The sequence below is a fragment of the Lontra canadensis genome, unplaced genomic scaffold (genome assembly GCF_010015895.1).
Source record: "Lontra canadensis isolate GAN:19392208 unplaced genomic scaffold, GSC_riverotter_1.0 scaffold25, whole genome shotgun sequence".
Lineage (NCBI taxonomy): Eukaryota > Metazoa > Chordata > Mammalia > Carnivora > Mustelidae > Lontra > Lontra canadensis.
This window is the reverse complement of record NW_022631019.1, coordinates 3143615-3160375: the sequence shown is the minus strand read 5'-3', so window position 1 is coordinate 3160375 and position 16761 is coordinate 3143615. Positions and strand designations below refer to the sequence as shown.

Below are 16761 nucleotides of genomic sequence, written 5' to 3'. Positions count from 1 at the left end.
GTAGCCATGTGCGGTAACCCCTGTCAGCAGTTAGAATTATCACAACACACACACCGGACGCTGGAGGCAGTATTCCACGTTACGGGCGAACAGCTGGGGCAGAAGGAAACCCAACTGCCCGGCCAAGACCCCAGGGCGGCCAAGTAAGAGCAGCTGCCCCCCCCGAGCAGCCTGACCCGCTGCCTGCGGGGTGTGGTTTTCGGATCAGGAATGTCTGACGCACTTGAACCAACTCCAGTTACTGGGAATTTATTTTACGTGCTCAGTCTCCACAACTGTACTGTTATGGTGCAGTAACAAACAGCTCCAAACTGGGGACTTGGCCCAACAAAACTCTGTGTCTGTGCACGCATTACCTGCTGGGGGTCCAGATGACTGTTCGTATCCATCATCTGTGGCCTGTGTCAGGACAGACTGATGGAAGCTTGGCTATAGTGGCAGAGGGAAGAAGCCCATCCAGAAGGTTTCCTGCCAGCACCCAAGGGCTCTGCCCAGCAGACATGGATGCCCATTACCCATTGGCCAGACGGGTAACATGGCCCATCTAACTGTAAGGGGGGGGTGTGGGAAGGTGTAACCCCGACACGGAAGCTCCACAGGAGATCAGGCTGAGAGAGGCGGAGTCTCTCTATGCCACTGATTAAAAATACAGGTTTTATTGTGATTTAGGTACGGCAAGAAGGAGGCCCACCTGCCATGCCGGGCCACACGGGAAGCACCAGAGTGGGTCAGGAAGCAGAAAGGAGAAGCAGAAAGTGGTTTCCATGGGAAGGACCAGACAAAGTAAGCAGGGTACGCAGGGTTAGGGTTGGCCAGTCTGAATAATTTCCGTGGGCTCGAGGGCACCCCTAGTTGTCTGGTACCTGCCCTGAGGTGATCAGAGCAGGTGGGTAGTAACCCGGAGTTGAGAGCCGATAGAGGGAGTCACTGGGCGTGGGCTCTGGGTTGGACGGTTGGCATTTGGAAAGCATGCTGTCACAAGTGAGCTACTCAGCCTTTTTTGGAATTGGCCAGTCCTGAGAGGGGCAGGCCCTCCAGGGTACACAGGCCCCAAGATGTTGGAGCACCAGAATACAGAAAATGAAAGGAGCGTTTAATACAACCACGTCTGGCAACGGGAGAGGAAAGACCCAGGAGCTGCGGAGACTACGGACTCCCGGTCTCCTACTGCATTCGTTCTCTATTCTCTGTCTGCAGCTTCCTGCTGGCCCAGTCCTGGGTCTTCCTGATGGTCCACCTCCCTGTCCACTTCTTGCTGGCCAGATCTCCAGGCTGGTGCCGCTCACGCCCAGCTCTGGCCTGCGGGTGGCCTGTCCTGATCCAGTTGCATCTGGCCAGGGGAAGAAGGGTTCCCTGAGTGGCAGAGAACATTCTCCTCAGGAAAATCTCTGGCAGCTGGTCCCAGGGACTCACTTGTGTATAGATTCCTACCTGCCCCCGACGCCCAGCCCTTCTCCAGGGAGGTCAAGCTGGTGGGGAGGGGCAGATGGACACCTTTCTTTGAAAAACCCCGGTAGCAGCCACCCATGGCAGCGTTCATCAGACATGGGCTCCGAGCCAGCGGGGCTCTGCAGTGGTCTGGTGTCCTCAGGGCCGTGGTCATCGGCTCTGGGCAGACTCCCCAGGCCCGCGATGCTCCACCATGGAAGGTTACAGAGAGCCAGTGGCTGCACTCTGTGTGTCTCTCCCAGACTGATTATCTCATTTTGCTGGGCCCCACGCTGCCAGAACAGAGCGCTGTTTACGGCCCCCGTGCCCAATCAATCACTTATTCATACAGTTTGAAGATTATAGCTGCTCATTTGCTACTTCCAGTCCAACTTGTCATGGCGCGTCTCGGGGGAGACATCCGCACAGCTGTATTAAAGCCATCCAACTCCTTCTCCATGGCAACGAACTGGGGAGGCTGGAGATCCCACCAGCCTCCGCTCTCGAGGTGCGTGTGAACTCCCACCCGAGCCCACCCGCCCCACGTGAGCGGCGAGCAGGCGAGACTTGCTCAGTGTCTCGGTGCCTTCCGGCCGAAGCTCACCCTTTTGGGGGATGAGATTCCATCTACGGGCTGTTTATTGGGAGCCTGTTAGTGTCGACCGCGGTGTCTGCTCGCGACTTTTATTAATCAGGCTGCTATTTCCAGCCTTCCAGCCAACCCCAGCTCACCGAGGAAGATGGATAGTGTCAGGCAGGCCAGCTGCCCCGGAGGAAGCGCCCCCCCCCCCGGCCACCCCCCTCCCAGAGAGCTGCAGTGCACTTGCTAGGAGGGGAACCAGCTCACAGCGGGGAGGGGTCTCCTGGGCTTGTGCCGCTCATTCGTTGCCGTTGCCGCTGCTGCAAATCTGCAGGGAGGTGTGCAGGGAACTTACACTCAACGGCTCGGTTGTCTCCGGGAGCACCTTGTAGCGGTGTGCATAAACAGATTCCTCGCTCAGACGCATGGGAGCCATCAGTACTCTTTATCAGTTACCGTCGGAACTCGCTTTCAAATTAAGACAGCGCAGTGTTGGTGAGGGTCTCAGATATACACCAGGAAAAGGGGCAGTGGGGCCTCAGCTGCGACGTACGGGGGCAGAGCCTCAGCCTCCCCCTCACTCCGCAGCTCCTCCCAGCCCCGGAGCAAAGAGAAATCTCTGGTTCTGGCGTCTGCCACTGTGGGTCTCATAGAGCCCCCGCCCAAGCCAAGCCCTGTACCTGCCTCCTGGCTGGAAACCCCATTAGCAAGTCAGTGTTTAAGCCCTCTGGCACTGTTTTGAGTGGAAGCCCTGTTTGTGCTGTTCTTTCCACTCTATTCAGAAAACTTCATCCTCTCAGCAAACGCTTCCGGGGCTGCGAAGTTCACGTTCTCGTCTGACTCAACCCTAGCGCAGGGACCGCGAGGGAGGCAACTCTGTGACGTACGCCACGTCCGACCCGTTATTAATCCCTGTAAATCTGGAATAATCTCTACAAACATGTTTTGTTCCCTACAAATGTATTTGTGCCGCTTTCTCTAATAAATCTTATGGCAGACCGGCTATTGTCTCTCTTCACACAGCATCTCCCAGCTGAAATTTTTAAGCCATATATGAGCAATAATAAAAATCGCTTGCTACAGTCACTTTTGTTTTAGGAAAACAGACCACAACAGGCAGCAGATTTATTACTCACAGAGGACTCCATTTGGGGCTGTATTTTTTCTCCCCCCCCGGTGGATTATTTTCTAGCTTTCAAAAATCACTGAAGAACTCCATGTTTGTCCCTGACTTCATGCAGAAAGGGCAAGACATTACTCTTTCTAATGAGAGGGGATATAAAGCAACCCTAAGAAAGAAAACAAGAAGCCCTTTCTGAGCTGCCCTGCCATTTCCTCTCCCTCCCGTCCTCTGGTAAGGAGACACAGTGTTCCCACCAGCTTCTTTCAGACTTCTCACCTAATGGAGTTCCCTTTCTCATGAAACCCACGGTCTCTCTCATCCAAACTTCCTTCCCCCGCTCGTGGGCAGATGGTAAGGCTTAGAGAAAGGTACTTTGAAGAATGGGTACTTTGACAATATGTTTGGGACAAAGAGGGATGAGTAAGGACATTTCCCTCAAGTTCTTTTGTCTGGGAAATGAAAATATACAACTAAGATTGTCCTGGGAGTATCTTCTCTGATTCCTGCAAACACGTCCAGCGTTAGACTGTATCCCATTGTACCCCATCGCTAGGAAGTGGGTTCCCGTGGAGAGGTGAGTAATTAGGTGGTCTGGGAACTGGCATCCCCCGATGGCAGGAAGCACAGAGAACAAGTCAAAATCTGGGACCTCCGACCACACCACAGCTGGGACGAGAGATCGAAGAAACACGTAGATCTACCACAGCCTAGAGCCTGCAGCAAATTCCACAGCAGAGAGCCATGTTGCTGTTTTGTGGAGCACTTATCAGTCATTAGTGGTCATTAACACATTCATCGACAGGAGAACTCCCCGTGGGTGGCAGAGGAGGAAGCTTGGCTGTTGCGCTGTGCGGTGCGAGCATCGTACCACTGAAGCTGTTTTCCCTTCCCTATGTGCCCGTGTAGGTGACAGTGTCTGAGCCACCCAAACCAGCAACTGCTGTGAGTCACGCACTTGGGCATTAAAAAAAAAAAAATTCAGCTGCAAGAAGTTTTGGAAGGGACGCACTAAGAGCCTCTCGTTAGGTCACTGGGGCGGGGAGTCACCGCTTCCGTAGCAAACGGTGGTCCATGCCGAGTGTTTCCCAGGGGCATTTGCATCTAGAGGCTGTTCTCAGCTAAGGTTCAGCCACATCGAGAATTGGCCGGTCGCACCTGACTCTGGGACGGCCTCGCCTACACATGCTCCTTACACAGCTGCTTTTCTGAAAGTTCTCTGTAAACCAGGTCGCCTGAGGAGGTTGTGCTCTTTGAAACACCCCTTTTGTCCCAGGACGAATCGCCCCTTTATTAACCCTCCTGGTGAGTTCAGACTCTCCCATGCTAGCAAGGCTTCGTGAAGGGCCAGCTGTACCTTCCACACACCTGTGCGTGGTGGGTTTATAGAGAAGAACCTGGGGAAGGGCATAGAGGTCTCCTCACTTGGCATCCAAAGGGGCAGCCACTGTACTTTTGAAAGGAGGGAGGAGAAGCAAGTCAGTGCACCCCAGCCAAGAGGCAATGTCTGAACGTGGACGTTCAGCCCAGGTCGTGTCTGCTCACAAACCAGGTGAGGCGCTCGGGGAAGACTGGGCTGGTCAGGTCGGAGCTCTCAGGGTTCATTAGACTCAGCAAGCGAAGGAGCTTCTCTTAGCAGAGCTGGAGGCAGAGTCTCAGAGGCTCTAGCCAGGGCTGAGGGACGGCTCTGCTCCCTCCATCTGATGGACAGTGCAGATGAAGCCAAGGGAATGAGACCTACGGGTCCCCCTGCAACGCTGATGTGCAGCTAAAGGCATTGCTGGATGGCAGAGGGACTGTCTCCCCCTCCTCCCCAGCAGAAGAGAAGCCCCAAGGACTGGTGCTACAGGCCTTCCACGGCCGGCAGCCACCGGAGAGATAAGGCTGAGGAGAGCTGCTCTTTGTCACTCTATCATGAGGATAAGGTCTCCTGGAAAAGCCACCAGAAAGACCTTCCGTCTCATTTGTCCACTGCAGCCATGCCCTGGAGGGAGGCCTTGCCATGGCATAACCCCAGCAAGTACACTGGAATTTGGGGGCCTGGGGCTGGCTCACTTACGTTGGTGTCTGTGGCGGGGTCTCCCCCTGAGGCCCTGCCCTTACTGCTTTCCCTCTTACTCCTGAAGAGTCTGGAGCTCTCAGGGTTGGGGTGGAGCTGGGGACGGAAGGGACCAGAGTCTCCCTGGAGGCAGAGACTCCGAGGGCTGTTGGGGAGACCAGCTGAGGGGTGCACTCCTCTCTGCAGGCGCACGGGGCCAAGAAGGAGGGGCCGGGCAAGGTTGTGTGTTGCCTACAGAGAACTGAAGAACAATAAAGAAACCAACTGAAAGTCCATCCTCTTCCTCATCATCCCGTGTCGACAATGCTACCCAACATCGGTAATAAAATATGCTGTCCTGCTTGGGGTGGGGGGAGGGGCGACTCTTCCTGCCCCTGGCGTGTCACCAAGTGCAGAGACATTGCATTCCGAGCACGTGTGTTCTCTGCTTGTCCGCCATCGCCCACGAAGGAGGTGCAGCTAACAGCCTCACAACTAAGCACTCCAAGGGCCTGGTTCCACGGGGGGGCTGTCCCTGCCCTTGGGAATAAGGCCAGTCCCCCTGGTGGTCACTGAGGTCCTGGGCCCCCTGCGATCCCCCCGGCCTGATGCTGCGTGGGCCCCGTCCCGGGCTTTCAGCCTTCCCAGCAGTGTTCTCTGTGCACAAGCGTCCCCGCCTCGGGCATCTCTAAGGCGCGTCCGCTGGCAGCCTGTGCGGGTTGGGCTCCGACACAGATTAATGGCTCGCGGTTGCCCGCATGATTATTTCTAATAGGCTGATCTGAGAAATAAGCGATTAATCGCTGTCACATACTGAGCTCACATCATCTCAGTGCGGCAGGGAACCCAGCATCTGCCGCTTGGCATGCTCTGGAATGTTCCTGGGGAAGGGCTGGAAACAGGCTGCTCTGCGGCGCCGTCCTCTGTGGTTTCGCGATGGGGGAGGGCCCGGGGTTTGCCCTGCCTTTTGCAGCTCCCTCTCTCTTTTCATCATTTTCCTGTTTATTTTTCTCCAAATCATTCTGGTGCCACCGCCAAGGTTCTGTGAAGGGTTTAGGGTGGGAGAGACCAAGTTCTGACTAGACACCCTCGTTAGTGCTGGGGATTTCCTCATGGTACCACTTTCAGGGTGCCTCAGTTTCCCATCAGGAAATGGGTTAATAGTCCCTCTCTTCCAGGATACTTGTGGGACATATTGCCGGTGCCTCATAAATGGGTCCTGCCCCAGACATTTTCCCTCCATCATTCCCAAGCATCTCATGGGGACGTGTTGCCCCCTTCCCTGCCCCCACTCGGTGGTGTAGCTTGTCTCCCTGACAGTGAGCTCACGAGAGTGAGAGGTGGCCTCTTGTTCACTCCTCTCTTCCTCTTTGACCTCATCACTAAGAAGCCTGTCCAATGCTTCTATTTCCTTAGAAAAATGTGCTTAAGTTCCAGGCACACGGAAATGTAATTCTGGGGGTCTGAAGTCTAAGACTGCCTGCCATAGCTATGGGGGTCACTGGACAGGGCTGGTTACCCATAGGGTCCAAGGTGTTCAGCTGAGCAGGAGAGCCAGAGAGATACCCATGGTCAATAGCAGAGAAGCAAGGGTAAGAGTTCAGGGACGTGGGTGAAGAGTTGGGAGAAAGGAGGACAGGCCAGTCTGGGGACCTGAGAGGCCTATGAACTCTGAGCATCAATTACAGGAGCCCTCTGATCCCAGTGTGAGACCACTCATTCTGTCTCTCCTCTGTTCCTTACTTCTTTCCAGAAGGGCTAATGATGCCAGAATTAGTCCTTCTATCCCGCTATTCTCTCTACACCCATCCATCCATCCCTCCCTCCCTCCCTCCCTCCATCCATCCATCCATCCATCCATCTGTCTGTCCATCCATCCATCCACTCATCTAGTCACCCATCCCATACATCCATCCCTCTCTCCCTCCCTCCCTCCCTCCCTCCCTCCATCCATTCTCCATCCATTTGTCTGTCCATCCATCCATCCACTCATCTAGTCATCCATCCATCCATCCATCCATCCATCCATCCATCCATCCAACCATCGTTTTTGTGCCCGACTCTGTGCCAAGCACTAGGCGCTGTGGGAATGCAGAGGTGAGAATAGCATGCTCCATTCCTCATCATCTAGAGGGAAGGACAAAAGCCATCTACCAACAGTGGTAAGTTCTATGAGTTCACAAAGGAGGGAATAATTTACTTCTCCTGTAGGAACTGTGGGCAACCTCCAGCACTGGACTTGGAGGACCTGCACAGACTTATCCAGAAAAAAATGAGGTTGAGAAATGTGGACAGAGCAATGCAAGTGTCCAGATGCTGGGCAGTGGACAGCACAGCTGGAGTCTGTAGGAAGGAGCCCTGCACTGAGCCAGGAGGATAAGCCCTGATGAAGAAGGGTGTGGAGCCGGGATAGCCAGGACCACTAAAGCTTCTGAGCAATTGTCAGACAGTGAGTACTCTCCAGCTACCTTTGGAAATCCATCTTTCCTTTGGCTACCTGTCCATTCTATGAATATCCCTCCATCCTACGTCCATCCATCCATCTATGGCTATTCTATCTCTGTCTGCCTGTTTTTCCTATGACTCCCATCCTTCCTATTGTACTTACCCATCCCATAGCTATTCTATCCTTCCTATGAGTGTCCATCCATCCTATAGCTATCCATCCATCACCTATACACGATGGATGAGAAGTAGAGGCAGATGTTAGGATGACCTTGATGGCACTGCCCTATTGAGGTTGGTGCTCTATGAGGCAGACCGGAAGAAATCAGGTACACATGAGTGAATCCACATATTTGATTTGGTGCCCACAGACCTCAAGACCTGGTTCACAAAGGAGCCATGCCCTGAGAGACTGCTGTAGTCATGCTGGGGTTGGTAGCAGGCCCCAGTGTCTCACATGAGGCTGATTGTGTTATGTTTCAGCAGCCCAACCCACACTGACTCACGGAGCAGCCCCTTCTGTTGAAGGCTGTAGGAAATGCCCTGAATGCTGCCCACCAAGGCCTTAAAAGTGCTTACGTCTCATGAGTCAGTCCACCAGGCACCCTTAGGGAGAGCCAGCAGAGTGGTAATGACAGCTAATGTTTACTGAGGTATCATAGTGCTTCACATGGGTGTGTGGGAGATGTCCATGAGGCAGTCCCGATTATAGCTCCCACTTTATAGATGAGAACATGACACACAGAGAGGTTAAGTAAACTTCCCAAGGTCACACAGCTGGCAAGGGACACAATGGGAACCTAGGGGGCCAATTCCAGAAACTCCATCCTATCTGCCATGTTATTCTGACCCCAAAACCCCTTTAAATTAAACAAATCAGCCTCATCACCAGACTTGCACCTCTGCTGAGGACTCCAGCATGACCAACATGTGTGCCCATGACAAATGTGGTCTTGCCTCTTCCTTTGTCTCTACCTCATGGACAATCACACATGCCCCTGTTAGGCTGGAAACACAATTTACATGGGTCCTATGCTCTAAAGCAGATTTTGTGGCTTATCTGAGAAGCCGAGCAACAGAAGGAGAAATTGAGAGTGAGTGCTAGTGGCCAGCACAGCGTGGCTAAATGGTGGCTGTCCCCTGGCTGGAGCCTCGGGCTTGGGCATAACAGCCATTCTGCTGGAGCCCAGGCGCCTCTGCCTTCCTTGCACGTGGGCTGGCACAGTGGCAGGGAATTGTTATTGATTCTAATCAGCCATTTGTTATGGGAAAGTGAAGGTTCTGGCATTTGGCGAGCTTCACGCTGTGTGTTTATTCAGTTCAGAACCTACACAAAGACATTCTTGGTTCGGGAAGGCTGTAGGCTGAATTTCTCCTTGTTCTCTCCTCCCTGCCCAGGTGTCACTGCTAAAGAAGTTCGTAGTCCCTGGACGCCCCTAGCTGAGGCTGGGTTATGCTCAGGTAGAGACTGGCCTCAGAGGTTGATATCTATGTGAGGGGCCCAGGAACTGTCATGGAAGGAGATGGAGGGTTCCCAGTGAGTGGGTCCTCTTACCAAATGACACTGACATCAAGGGTGGTGGGAAGAGTTTCCTGGATGCTCCTAAGATGACCAAAGAAAGGAAATGACTGGTATGTGTTATGTGTCCTTGATGTGGGTGTGGGGACATTTCCCAGCCCCAGAGCTAATGATAGTCATTGTGGCAATGGGATTCCCTCCTAGTTCCCCATTTTCTAACTTATTCAACTTTCTCTTGGTCCTTCTGGCACATACTGGCCGTGTGTTGAGTTGTCATTGGTCTCTGGCCATTCTTTCTCTGCCCTACAGTTCTTCTGTGGTCCCAGTCAACTACCCTCCCATGCTCTTGTCAACCACTCAACCTGCTCTGCACACACTGGACTCCAACCTGCCAGCCCCACCTAGATTTATCCCAAAGAAGATCACTTTACCTTCATTTACAGAAAAAAAACAACTGAGGTCATCAGGCTGGAGCAGATCAGTAGAGACCAAGTGTGGTGGGCAGAACTCTAAGATGGACCCCAAGACTCCCATCCCTGGAATACATATTATCCCCAGGACTATGGCTATGGGGGTTGTGTTATATGCACAGTTGGTTTTAAAGGGACATTACCCCGGTGGGCCTGACATAATCAGGTGAGCCCTTAAAAGAGATGAGGCTTTTTAAGGCATGAGAGGGAGACGATGACAGAGTCTCCACTGCTGACTCATACAACAGAGGGCCCACATGGCAGGGACTGTGGGACTGTGGGTGGGCTCCAGGAAGTGGCAGATAGCCAGTGAGAAGACAGGTCCTCAGTCTTCCATCTATGAGGAGCTTGATCCTGTCAACAACCTGAATGAGTTTGGGAGTGGATTTTTCCCCCGAGCCTCATCTGGGAGCGCCGCTGAACAGCACCATGAGCGTGCGACTCTGTGCAGGAGACCCAGCCATGCCCCTGGTGCCTGGACCTCGGACCTACATGGCTGTGAGCTGATAAATGGATGTTGTTTCAGGCAGTCGGGTCGTGGCAATGTATGACACAGCACAGATGACTGATACATCAGGAAAGCACCAATATACTTAGAGTGAGCCCTTGCTGGTCCATGTAGTCTTGATGTACCCCAAAGTAGAAAAAGTAGAGGGTATTTCCCAATGAGATTAGCGTCTGAATTGGTGGATCAGTAAAGGACGTGACCCTCGCAGTGCAGGAGGCAGTCTGCTGAGGCTGGAGCAAGAGGTGGAGGAAGAAGGAACTCATCTCCCCTGCCTGATCGCTTGAGCTTGGACACGGGCCTCCTGTTTCTGGACTGAGACTTCCACCATCCGTTCATCAGTTCTCAGGCCCTCAGATTCAGGCTGCCCTCATTGCTGGCTCTTTGGGGTCTCCAGCCAACAGACAGCCGACTGTGGGACTCTCCAGCCTCCATAAGCACCTGATCCAGTCCTCGTAATGAATCTATTATCTGTCTATCTATCTATCTATCTCTTTATCTGCCTGTTGGTCTACCATCTACCATCTCTCTCTATGTATCTATGTATTTATCATCTACCCATCCATATCTACCTAGTTATTATCTGTCTGTCTGTCTGTCTATCATCTGTCCATCCATCTACTTATCTATCTATCCATCTATGTAGCTATCCCTCACTGATTTTGTTTCTGGTCAGTAATCACCTAGGTGCTACTAAACCCAATGCCCAGTTTCAGTCTTTATCTTTCCTGATTTATCATCAAGCAGTTTGACTGACCATTCTCTTCTGAAAACACGTTCTTCACTTGATTTTCAGAACAAAACTTCTCCTGGGTGTTGTCCCTTCTATGGTTCCTCCCCTCTTCCCTTTTAGGATGGACTCCTTCCTGACTATTGCCCACACTTTCTGGCCTTGCCTCTATGACCTCTTCTGCTGGCTCCACCTGATCAACATGACCTGTTACTACTGGGGTGCACCAACAATCAGACATGGGTGCTCTCCTTCTGTTTGTGTATATACACTCCTGTGATGGCTTTGTTGGCCTTAAATAGCATCTACATGCTGATGACTTCCAAAGCAACGTCTGCAGTTGGACTTCTCAGAGCCATCTGTCTAACTCCTGACTCATCATGTCCCCTTGGATGACCATCTAAAATCTGACACATCTCAAGCTGAGCCCCCTGGTCCTCATCTCCGTCTCTATGGGCCCTTTCCCTTTGCACTACCACTCACCTCTGCCCTCCCATGTTCTCAGGCCAATGGGCTTTTCCTAGGCACTGCACACTGTCAAACATGCTCTCCTTCTGAAAGAGGTCCAGCTATATTTTCATGACACTGTGCTCCCCTTCCCTGTCTTCTTGGCAGTCTCATTCCTCCCTTCCAAGAACTAAATACAGGAATCCCTCAAGGTTTGCTTTTTCTTCACCCTATACTTTCCCTCTAGACAATCTCACCTCTCACTCATATGCTCAGCCCATACAACATCCCTTCTGGACCTTGGACTTGTCTGGGTGACTGCTTCTTTGAATCACCTCCATGGGTATTTCCAAGTTACTTCAACATGTCCCACCTAACTTGGGACGTTCCCTCTGGCCCTCACCTCTTGCAGGTTCCCTTGCCCTGGAAACGGCACCACAGGGACGCAGGGGAGGTGTGCTTGAGGACTTCCATCCCTCAGTTCTGCTCTTCAACTGACGCTCAAGCCCTGTTGGTTCTACCTTCTCAATATCTCCAGAATCTCTCCTTCTTCTCCACCTCCACGGGCACCAATGTACCTCACCCTGGCCCCTGCGTGGACCACTTCCTGGGGGCCTTTTCTCCAAATCCCCCCCCTTCCATGTTTCTATCCAGCTGAAACCAGCAGGATCTCTTCAAAATCCAGCTCTGATCTCACAAGCCCCAGCCTACATCTTTCCAGTGACATGTTACGGTGAAGGCAGAGTCCTGTACGTGCCCTACCTCAGTGCCCTGTAGACCCAGCTCTTCCTTCTCATCCCACGTGCCAGACTCACACACACAGACACACACTCGGAGGCCCTGTGCTCACCATCTCACCTCCTTGCACCTTCCTATGTGCTGTTCATCAGGCCGCATCTGTTTCTTCCCTCTTCTGCCGAAGTCATGCTTCCCACTCCTGCCCCTTCCTTGAGGAAGTTGTCTTCGTCTCTTGGGGCTCCTGGAGCAAAGGTCCACAGTCTAGGCTCTTAAACAACAGAGGTCCACTGTCTCCCAGGCCCGGAGGCTGCAAGTCTGAGCTCAGGGTGTTGTAGGCAGCTTCCTTCCGGGGCCTGTGAGAACAAGTCTGCTCCCGGCCTGCATGCGAGCTCCTGGTGGCCCAGTGTGGCATTCCGTGGCTTTAAAGGGGCACCGCTGGATATCTGCTGCCATCTTCTCAAGATGCTCTGTGTGTGTCTGTGGGCAAATTTCCTCTTTCTATGGGGACTGCAGTCAGAGTGGATGAGGTCCAGCCTACTCCCGTATGACCCCTTCCTTCCTTTCCTGACTACATCTGCAGCAACCCTGTTTCCAAATAAAGTTACATTCGGAGATACTGGGGGTCGGACTCCAACTCACGGGGCTGGAGAGGCGGGAGGACAGAGTTCCCCTTGCTGGGAGCTGACCCCTGGCCTCTCCGTCAGGGCTGATGGCCCTGTAGGGGACGCGCCCCGCACCATTTTCCAGCCTGCCTGTGAGTGGCTTCCCGTTGTTGTCATGACACGTCGGTTGGTGCGGTTCCTTGTTTCATCTCTCTCCCCGTCTCGTCTCCTTTCCAACTGGAGCTGTGTCTATTTTTGCTAGCTATTATATCCCTGTCACATCATAATAGCTCACTAAAGTTTCCTTTTTTAAAATAAAAGTAGTCATCTGCAGCCGGAATTCAATACCCTGTACGCTCATCCCTTGAAGTGTATGGATCCCTGGGTAGCGAGCCACGTGTCAGTGCTTTGGATTTGGGTTAGAAGAATGCTGTGCTTTTCTGAAATAGTTTCAGAGCAGGACAGGGCTCCAACACAAGATCAGCCACTAATAAAAAAAAAAACAAAACAACTCCGGCAGAAAACACAAGATCAAGGAGATCTTCTTCTCAACCTCCTAATGGGTCCCCCGAGCTATCTGGAATTTGTAGGCATCGAAGGTGCAGAAGCAGCAGGTGTGAGCTTCTCTCCCACAGCGAGACACCCCACCCCCCGCCAGGCTGATTCTTTTAGGAATGGCCACCTGCACGGCTGCACAGGGCCCTTGCGGGCAAGTCCCGTGCGCAGCCGGTGGCCAGCCCTTAGAGGTGAATTTGTTGCCACCCACCTGGTCACACCCCTTCATCACAAAGTAAGCAAAATAAAAACTCTAGTGAGAGAGTTAATAGTGGTGTTGGCTGGGTTGCTTTGTGTGCTGCGTCTCTGTTGCAAATAATGCCCCTGGGACACAGGCATGCACATGTCACGCTTCCAAAGTTGAGGAGCTGAGGCACCGTCAAGCTGAGCCCGCAGCAGAGCGGAAACTTGAACCTGGGTTGTATTCTCCGTAGACCGTGCTCTTAGTCCATGACGTGGCCTCTCTCACCACCAAGTCTGTATTTGAGCTTCGGTCTGGCTTTCCCCGGGAGCCAGCCAGCATCCTTTCTGACGCACGGTAAGCCCAACAACCCACAGGACCAGTCCTTGCTTCAACAACCGATTTCCGAGCTCCTCCCATCACGAAGCACTGCTTTGGGTGCTGGAAAACAAACATTAGCAGACCCACATCCCCGTTTTCATAGAGGGACTTTGTAGCAGAATTTGGGCAAGGGGTCAACAACAGAAGCCTATAGTACGAGGGCTTTAGTTGGTGATGTGCGCCATGGGAAACAGTGAACCCGGGCAGGGATTGGACGGGGTTTGGGGGAAATGGGGTTGATTTTAAGCAGAGTGATGGGGGAAGGCTTCACTGAGCAGAACGGCAGGACGTGAAGATGAGCTCATGGCTCTGGGGAGACTAGGGTTCTTGCAGAAGAAACACCAGTGCAAAGGTCCTGCCCTGGGAGTGTGCTCACAGCTTTATGGGGGGCCCCGTGTGATAGAGGGGGTGGTAGGAGAAGGTGGAGGAACAGGGTGAGGACCAGCAGGTCATTTAGGACTTTGGCTTTGGCTGAGAGAGATGAGAAGCGTCCGGATGGTTTAGGGCAGAGAGGCAGTACACCCGTCCTCACGTTCGCCCTCCTCTGACCTGCGGAGCACCGGGCCTGGGCTTCTCTTCCAGCACTTACCACTTACCACTTGTGAATTATTTATGCTCGTCTAATAGCTCCCCTTAGAGTGTCCGGGCTCCAGGAGGAGAGATTTATGTCTAATTCATTTTGTGTACCAGCCATGCCCAAGGGTGTGCTGCAAGACGGCAGCTGCTCGAGTGGGGCTGAGGAATGTGCAGTTCTGAGAGCAGCAAGGAGGACGCTTCCGGAACCCCTTTCGACCTCCAGTCATTTTGTCTGATTGCATTCTAGAGAAGCCAGAAGCTGAGTCCTTCTGTCATTCTGGAGGAGTGGAGGTTGAGTAACACATCGACGACGTTGGGCCACGGTCCCTAAGAAAGAGAGCTTGCATGCCCTCAGCCCTCGCAAGACAGAAGGCGGAATGACGGTGGCCAGCGGGCTCATGGAGACCTGCAGCCCCTTACGGTCGTGTCCAGTTAGGGAGGGCTTCTGACCTGGCTGGGTTCGTGCAGTCGCCTCGGCGATGGGGCACAGCTTGCTTCAGCAGTCTCAGGGAAACTGAGTCAGGCACTGAACACTGGCTGTGTTCTTTTTTTTTTTTAAGATTTTATTTATTTATTTGACAGACAGAGATCACAAGCAGGCAGAGAGGCAGAGAGAGGGGGAAGCAGGCTCCCCGCTGAGCAGAGAGCCCGATGCGGGGCTCGATCCCAGGACCCCGAGATCATGACCTGAGCCGAACGCAGGGGCTTAACCCACTGAGCCACCCAGGCGCCCCACACTGGCTGTGTTCTTAAGAAACATTCAAGTTTACGATCATGAGCAAATCAGCCAGCACACACACACACACACACACAGATTCACACAACTTCCATGGAGAAACGATGCCAGTGAAGGAAAGGACGAGGACAGGAGCCCTGACCACGGGGAATGCTCCTTGAGGATTTCCCAGAACAGGGGTGAAGGGGCTCGAGGCTCCCTCACAGGCTGGGAGAAGCTGGGCACGAGTGAGTGCATCTTTGAGGCTTTTCTTGAAAGGCTGGTAAAACATAGACTGGCTGCCTCTTCTTGCAGAGTCTTCTGGACACTCATGGCTCGAGGGAGGCAAATTAGAGCCTTCAGTCTGTGTTTGAATTAATCTCTTAATTGTATAGTCCTGACAATACTCTGGCTCTTCCACTGGGACACTGGGTGGGAGCCCGAGCTTTGGGGGGTGAGGAGCCAGGCCCGCTGCGGGGAGGGGGGGTGGAGCTGGAGGAGTGGGAGGGGTGGGCTGTGGCCAGAGGCAGGGCTGGCTGGTGGCCCCAGGGCCATGGGGGCAGCTTACCTGACTTCAGGAGAGGTGGGATCTGGAAGCAATGAGATGCAACCAAGTGGTTCCCCAGGTTCGGAAGGGAAGCCAGGATTTCTTGAAAGGGATGTTTTCATGGAACCCGGCTGGGTCAGTTAGTTTGGGAAGCTGGGAACTCCTCTTCTGCCCAGTAGGGGCTCAGGGACCCTGGCACTTGGTTCCCGGAAGGGATGTAGCAGAGAGGGAGAAGCTTGAAGCTACTGCTCTGTGCAGTGTCCCTTGTGGCTTCTGAGTTGCTTTGAGGACCCCAGGTCCTGGTCAGGGGACATGGAGGGGGCAGCCAGGTCCTTCACAGTGGGGCAGAAGTGGTGGCAGGAAGATGGCGCACACTTGGGGTTCAACACACCCTCAGCCTGGTTTGTCGCTGCTAAATGACATTACGCTGGTCATCCGTCATCTGCAGGATGGACACACGCAGCGGGAATCGAGGGCATTGATGTGAAGGTTCTGATTCTTCTTGCTCCTTTTCTGCCACTAAAAATCTGTCCGAAGATGTTTGCTTTGTATTTTCCATTGTAAATACATTCAGAGTAGGCCGGAGAGCCCCTTGCAAAGCACAGACACCCTTCAAACATTCTTGAGTTAGAGTCAGAAGCTGGAGCAATAGTTTGGTTTCTCGGGAAACCAAACGCTCACCCCCAGGGCACAGCATCACACCTCTGGGCTCTTAGAAGCTGCAGGGGCTGCCCTTGCCTAGGGTCCTTGCTCTGATGTGTGTAGAACCCCAGGGACTCTGAGCCCAGCAACTACTAAGCCCTGGTGTCCAACCTCAGGCTCCCTCCTGCCCCTGGATGAAGGATGGACACCTGTGCTGGTGCCCATCCCCCTACCCCTACCTGTGTCTGCGTGGTCGGGCTCTGTCCTCTCCCCTCTTGCACTGGGGCAATTTCCTGGACGAAGCCCCTTCCTCACATGGCATTGGCTGCCATTTGTCCCTTAGAATGGTTCCCACGGGCCTCCCTCCCTCGCTCCACAAGTTTCTCCAGAACACCTGCTTGTGCTAATCGCTATTCTAGGACTGAGGACACAGCGATAAGCAAGACGGCAAAACTACTGCCCTGGGCCGGCGCGCTCTCTCCCGGGGAGGGGCAGGGGCGGATCGCTGGGTGCTGAGGCCGGAGAGCAGAGGGCCCTGGTGC

General features: G+C 53.4%; 1 pseudogene; it reads left to right on the top strand.

The window, feature by feature from the left end:
* Positions 1 to 210: 210 nt before the first annotated feature.
* On the top strand, positions 211 to 2661 carry LOC116871365 (annotated as a pseudogene).
* Positions 2662 to 16761: the final 14100 nt, after the last annotated feature.